The sequence below is a fragment of the Cajanus cajan genome, chromosome 11, assembly GCF_000230855.2.
Source record: "Cajanus cajan strain Asha chromosome 11, NIPB_CcT2T_4, whole genome shotgun sequence".
In the NCBI taxonomy this organism is placed as follows: Eukaryota; Viridiplantae; Streptophyta; class Magnoliopsida; order Fabales; family Fabaceae; genus Cajanus; species Cajanus cajan.
The window spans coordinates 32940508-32946535 of record NC_138527.1 but is presented as its reverse complement, the minus strand read 5'-3'; positions in this window follow the sequence as shown (position 1 = coordinate 32946535).

Sequence of the window (6028 nt, the reverse complement as noted above, 5' to 3'; positions counted from 1 at the left end):
ACGCAACAAATCATTCACTTGTAATCAAGGTTGATTTTATATTACCAACTTCTTAATCAATTTTAATCACAAGAATAATATTCAAAGTACACGAGGTAATTGAAACAACATATCTCACAAATCTTTGATTCTTTAAACATATAATATCAAGATTATTAAAGAGATATAGGATAAGAAGATTAAGAACACATAAATTTATACTGGTTCAGCCATCCACTTGGCCTATATTTAATTTTCTCTAATTTAACACCACACTAAATCAAAGATCATTCACTATAATATTGTTTACAAACACCATGCACACACAATATTACAAGAATGCAAACATACATAGATTGAAAACACACACAAGTTTATGTACCCCCACAGAAATTACTTGAAAAATCTCACTCAAGATTTCAAGATCTCTTATTGAGACACCCTATCTTAAGAGATACACCATACAAAATGAAAATTAAAGGTTAAAGATCAAAAAGATATCACCTAATTTTGTGTAGACATTGATCTTTCACAATTGAATTCACTTCTTGAATTTCTTCCTTCAAGAACTCATGTTTAATCTTTGCATGTCTTAGTATTTTAGAAAAATTCTTTGATCAGCCTTTGATTCTTGTTTCTGAAAGTATTCCTTTTCTCTAATGTTCTTTTTCAAAAAGATTCTCTAAAAAGTTCTTTTTTAATTTCATAAAAGATAGATATTTAAAGTGCAAGACATGATTCAATTATAAAGAGTAATAACAGAGGTAATCTATTACCTGATATGGTAATCTGTTACCAGCTCTTTAAAATTGAACCAAGAAAATAAAATTACCATAGTAATCGATTACGGGACTTGGTAATCAATTATCCCAAGTTTTTTAAGACCTAGAATTGAGTTTCATTTTGTGGTAATCAATTATCTCCCATGGTAATCGATTATTCCGGTGAAAACCTTGATTCTTCAGCCTTGTTTCAAGCAAGAGACTCTATTTTAATCTATTACCAACCCTGGTAATCTGTTACCTCAGAAAACACTTGAAAATCTTTTTCGAGTAACAAACTTGATAATCTATTAACACAAAGGACATTTGAATATCCTTTTTCAGTAACAGACTTGGTAATCTATTACCCTGAATGGTAATTGATTAACAATATTACCTTGAAAACTCTTATTTGAATCCAGTCATATTTCTATGTTTAAACATTTGGTAGTAAATTATCTTTTCATGATAATCTATTACTTAATGTTTACACATGGAAATATTAAAAAATCAAATTCTTGATTTCTTAAAAAACTTGATTAGTTCTTGAATTAAGCATTCATCATTATCATCAATCATAAACAAACACACACACATGCCTATATCTATTACAATTAATACAATATCCTTTGCATAGGCCTAAGCAACATCTATATAACACATCATCAAAACTAAAACAATCTTCAAGAGTCTTCAAGATATCCCATCATCTCTTAACAATCTCCATTATCTCAACATAAATGGCAAGCCATGAAAGCATGCTCTTATCTCACAACCCAGATCTAAACACCTGGCTTGGCTTTCTCGCAACCTCTCTAATCAAAATGGACATTCTCCTAATTGGAGTATCCGTTTTGGTATTACATTGGACTCCCTTTGGCATAGAAGAAACAAATTTGTGTTTAATAGCACCATAATTTCAACGGACCAACTGGTGGTTGAGATTAATAACCGTGTTGATGCTGTCTTGAAGTCCTATTATGGGTCTAATTCTTGTCTTATAGATAACATGTTCACTCCTCATAATAGGTGGTTGCGTCCTCCAATGAATTCTCTCAAACTAAATTGTGATGGGTCGCTAGGATTTGTTGAGCTTCTTGTGGTGGAATATTACATGACCCCTTGGGAGATTTTTAGCAACCTTTTATAGGAAGCTTAATCAATGTTCTATCATGCAAGTAGAACTTTGGACCATTCTTCTTGGTCTTCGTTTCATTCATGATAGAAGGACTACGAATAAAATCGTGATAGAATTTGACTCATATTTGGCTATTAAAATTATAATTGAGGGATGCTCTCAATCTCATTCGTGCTTTGAGCTTTGTTAAAGAGATTTCTCTTCTCCGTTCTCAAATTTATATTCATTCATGTACTCTTATTTTTAGGGAAGCCAACTTAGCGGCTGATGTTGTTGCTAGAAAGAGTTTAGTGTCAGAGAGTGATTTGACTGTATTCAAATCACCTCCTTTTTTTTTAATTTCCTTGTCCTGCCAATAGGAAAATTATGTTTCTTTAAAATGAATAAGGATATACTTAATTATTTATCATTCTGTTAATTAATTTAATTTTAATTAGGAAATTAATTTACTATATACAGGGCTGAGATCAACCAAAATCACCTCCAAAATTCTAAAATCTCAATTAAGTTTATTCTCACAAATATGGGATAAATATATTTTTGTTCCCATAATATATATTGTATTTTTTTTATTTTTGTCTTCATAAAATTATTCTTAAAAATAATCCATGTAAAATTTATTTATTTTTAATTTTGATTTGTTATTTTATTCTAGCTCTTATAGTATTTTTATTTTAGCTCCTGTAAATGTTTGCTCATTGAGTTAATTCCTTTAAAATAAATTAGTAGAGACTAAAAAAAATTATTCACGTATTATAAGACCAAAAATAAAAAATAAAAAATGTATATTATAAATATTAAAACAAAATAACAAGGACTAAAATAATGAAGTTTTACACAATTAAACTCATTGGAAGGAAAACACACAAATCTTCGACTTTGTTGAAACGTAAAAAATCTCAACCAATCCTCCATGTCATCATTGAAACATGAAAAGGCAGAGTTTATAAACATGAAACTCATTTATGCTATGGGTTTATTGGATCAAAATAACGGCCATCAATTCCACATCCACGGTGAGTGTGCTAATTCAACTACACATGTTACACTGTTTAAAACTAATCAAACTTGTCAATTATAGCCTTCCGAAAATTAAGGCAAAAGATTGGAATATATACATACTTACATCATTAAAGGTGATTTTACAAGAGTTTCACCGAAATAATATTGAAATAAAACAACTATAAATGCTATTACCTTGGTATATTCTACATAGTCACACCTGAGCTTTTTTAAAAAGTAACGTATCCCTCCTATAAACTAAACCAAAATAATAAGTAACGTGTCAGATTTGACATCAATTCTCGCCAAAACGGGAGCAAAATTTTGATATCACGTTATATTTATTTTATTCTGTATTTTTTAATCATGAGATAAATACAAAATATACATAATTAAAAATAGTAATTAATTTTTGTTAGAAATTATAAAAATGGGTATTCTTTTTCTAATAAAGTTTAATCCACGGTTAGGATTCAAAATTTTAATTAACGATTTGTTCTTTGCACTTTGTTCTTTACTTCCACAATTTTTTCTTTGGATAAGGGTTGTGAATAGGGTTAGAAATACTTCACATAAATCTCTAAACACCTCTTACGCCCGCATTTATGGCTCTTGGTTTTGGAGGAATGTATGTATTTCTGGACCACTTTTATTTTGATTAGTATAGTTTCTTGTTTTATCTCTTCATCTTTATTTTTTATTTTGTTTGTTAACTTTAATCTATGTTTGATCGGATATACTTTTACATAATATGAGTTTTAAATGTTGTATTGTTATTACATGCATTGTAGATGATATATGCTTAATAGTGATAATCATTAAACAATTTGAAATTATAATTGATTAAAGACATACTTGAGTTGAATTAACTAGTTTGAATAAAAAAAAAAGTCTATTAAACGAAAATCACAAAAAATAAGTACCTATAATTTAAGATAAATATTTTTTAATTTTTTTAATTTTTATCATTAAATTTGACATCAGATGTCAAGTCAACAATGATTAAAAGAATTTAAAAATTGTAAATATAAGAACTAAAAACTTATATTAAACTATAGAAACTAAAAATAAGTGAAAAGATAAATATAGAAAATAAAAAAAATAATTTTAAACTATAAAAACTAAAAAATATTACTTTAATCTATTATCTATATTTAAAAATTCTATGTTTTAATTCCTACATGACCAATTTGTTTATATTTTTTATCATAGTTTTCTGTTAAGATAAAACTATATATTGAAGGAAAAGAAATACGTTTTAAAAGAATTCTCACGAATTAAATATGTTTTTGGTTTATATAAAATGGTTATGTTTTCATTTTAGTTTTTATATATAAAAAAATCTTTATTTTTTAACACTTTAAGATTTGAAATTGTTGTTTTTGTCCCTAAAAACTGATTAAATTTTGGTTTTGGTTCTTATAAAATATTTTTCTTTATTTTTCATCTTTCTAAAACTTAAAGTCACTATTTCTTATTCCTAATGTTCATTTTAAGATGGATAAATAATCACTACTAGAAAAGTGTTATTTTCTTGTAGATTTTCCTATAAAAAAGTATTCGCAGAAAATTTTTGTAAATTTTCTTGCAATAATAATTTCACAAAACTTTTTTACGAATTTATTTGTGAAAAATAATTTACAGATATTTTTTACAATTTTTTTTTATAAAAAAATAATCTACAATAATTTTTTGCAAATTTTGCTACAATTTTAATGATCATAGAAAAAAAAATTTCATGGTAAAATTTTGCAAAAAATATTGTAAAATTTTTATTTTGTTTATTGCAGATTTTCTTGCAAAAATAAATTCGCAAGTAATGTTTACTAAATAGTAGAAAAATTTCACAAGTATCTTTTCATGCAGATTTTCCTGTGAATTTTAATCCGCAGGAAAAATAAAAAAAATATAAATTTATAAGTTTAATATTTAAATAAAACTTCAAATCCCATATCGATTGAAAATAAAACAATTAAAGAGTTTATAAGTTGAGGGCAACACTTACCTTACAAGTTGATTTGTATGGTTGAGTGTTAGACTTATAATCTACAATCTTAGAGTTTAAAAGATTATGTATCACATGTTGAAGGCATGAAAACAAATGTTTCAGATGAATTCATTGTGAGCATTTGAAAGTTGAAGAATTTGCAGTAATTTCTTTGATTATTTTTCGTAAAAAATATTTTTGCAGAATTTCTTGCAAAAAATTCGCAAGAAAATTTCTTGTGAATTTTAAAATTTGCAAAAACATATTATTCACGAAGGTATTACCTGTAGATAAAATTTCGTAGAAAAATTCGTAGGAATAATGTTTGCTATGAATTTTAATACAAAATTTACAAGAAAAGTCGTATGTAATAAGAGAAATTATAGTAATGAACCTTTGTTTCAAGGATTTACAAAAAAAGTTTTAGAAATGTCATATATTTATATGATATCAAATACAATTTATGTGTCACAAGAGATGATCATTTGATCATATGATAAATACAAAAGTAGTTAACAAATATCACATGATACTATGGACTATAAATAACAATTTCAATTTTAGAGAGATAAAAAATAAAGAAAAAATATTACAAGGACCAAAATTAAAAGTAACTCCTTTTACAAATTAAAATATTTTTTTTATTAATTCTTTAAATATGGTTTCTATTATATTTATTTATAGGTTTTTTAATAGATACTAAATAAAAATTAAATATTACAATTTTTAATTTTTTTACCTTTAATAATAAAATCACTATCTTTTGAGATGATACACAATAGTTAATAAAATAATAAGTATTAATAAATAATAATAAGTATTAATAAATAATAATATTATTAATAAAATAATTTGATACGACTTAAATATATTTCATTAAAATTTAGTACCAGAGCTAATAAACGTTGTGTTTGTAATGATCCAACTTGACCTCTACACTCTACAATACAATTACTAGTAGCAAAAACATCTAACTTAAGACTATAGACATACAAATACTAGAACCTATATCATAATGCATGCATATAAGGGTAATCAACTAATTAAATAGATACAATATAAATACAGTAATCCAATAATGTAAACTATACATCCTAAATTATCGGTCAAGCAACAAATACTATATATACAAGTCTACCATCATTAGGTAGTCATCAAAAC